The following is a 1,931-nucleotide window of genomic DNA, read 5'->3' as shown; positions in this document are numbered from 1 at the left end:
TAACCACACCCAAAACTAACCTGGCCACACCCTTTTCAACAGAGTAAATTTTACTAATACTACTTCGGCACAATACCTTGGTCTCCAGTTCTCCTATACTTGTTCTCATCAAGGTCGTCGAGTCGCCCTTATTCAGCAAGATAAGAGTTTGAGCTGACAATCTAATTAGCAAATAATTTTTTTGTTCAAGAATAGCGCACTCAGACTCCGCTTGATTTTTCCTTTATTGCATTAAATGGAGAAGGAGGAGAGTTATGTACATGTTGAATGAATGAATGAATTCCTTATTTATATTGCGCCCTTTCTATACAATATTCAAAGGCGCAATACCCCCCATCAATTTGATAGACACTACACAAAGATAGACCACAACACCGGGCACTACGGGCATGGTCAAATAGAACAGGATAACAGCGAGAGGAAACTGTGCCATTGGTCAAAGCTGATCAAGATTTGTGTAATTCAAAGCACAAAGGTGAAACAATGTAAGAAAGAGAAGAGAGAACACTTATCAATATATGTCCTGATCACCTCTCGTCGGAGGAATACGTTAATGAAGATAAGATATTAACCAGGAGTCAGCCTTTTTTAATCGCCACGATCATCATAATACCCACAGTGTAATCTCTCAAGTCAAATTTATTCTATGTTTTTCTCACGGAGTCAACCATGTTACTAGTCGTCAATTATGTCATAAAATGGCATTTTTTTTTCCGTTCTTTCTATTGCCTCTATTCTGTGGAAACAGTATAAATGAAAAGCGGTCAACCTGTATTAGGCGGTAATCCGGCCATTCTCCGTATGTGATCGCTAAATACGGGTTGGACTATACTAATGAAAGACGGAAATCAACAGATTTTGACTAAAAATAGCGTATAGATATTTCAAAACCATTTACTCCAATTCACATGGCAAGCTACAGTGGTGGAAAGCCACTGGGTGACAATGTGCTTGTCGCAATATCCTATGAAACGCTTCTGTTGCCTCATTAAATTACTCCTATGATTTATTCTTGAAAGATTTCTTTTCATATCAACGATAACCAGGCAGCTCTGTAGATTCTAAATACCAATTCCTGAAGGATAAAAATTTTCACCAAGAGAAATTCTTTCCTGGTGTACTTCCATCACATGAAACTAATTATGGAAAACATCATTACGTAATCAAGGTATTGCATAATCCTTGAAAGGTAGATCCATTAGTTTATTTGTCCTTACGAAGCAGAGAATGAAAAGAACTGAGCGTTGACTAATCTCGTGATGTATCTTTTTCCTTTTTTTAGTCTGAAAAACAGGTTTGAACAAAATTCGGAGAAATGCTAAGGGAAGTCGGGAAAATGATCATCTATATAAGACTCGTTGTATCAGAGGCTATTTAAAAATCTCTGAGATACCTGTGACTCTTGCACAATGTTTACATACATTTGGATGTCAAACTGATAATGCTTGAGTGCTTAATGTTGAGTGGTTTGGGAAAGAAACACCTTGCGATGTCAGTTTATGTCAGACTTGTTTGTGGTTCAGATATATCCTACATTACTCAGCAAGCATAGAGACAAGGTAACAGCGATTGTGGGTAGAATTTGCTCAGCTGGTTTGCAACGTGTGAATCCCTGACCTGAAAAAAGCATCAGTTATTAATTTGTATTGACTTTCCGCCAGTGAAACTGGTGATATCAAATTTGTTTTAGTCATGACTTCAAAAGGTCTATCTTGTAAATCATGTAAACTGGGGAGGCGTAACTGATGCTAAAACTAAAATAACATTCCATACGAATCCCTTTTCTTTCCGTATGTCAAACGCAAGATTCGGAGGTGACGTAACTCACAGTCTAAAGTCCACGGATTAAATTAAGAACAAGATATTACCCTTGCTCTCGATCTTGTCCCATTAGACTCACTGAGGAATGCGTTAGAGTATCTTAAGGGTGG

This window comes from Stylophora pistillata, chromosome 3, assembly GCF_964205215.1.
Source record: "Stylophora pistillata chromosome 3, jaStyPist1.2, whole genome shotgun sequence".
In the NCBI taxonomy this organism is placed as follows: Eukaryota; Metazoa; Cnidaria; class Anthozoa; order Scleractinia; family Pocilloporidae; genus Stylophora; species Stylophora pistillata.
Note: the sequence above shows the minus strand (reverse complement) of the source record.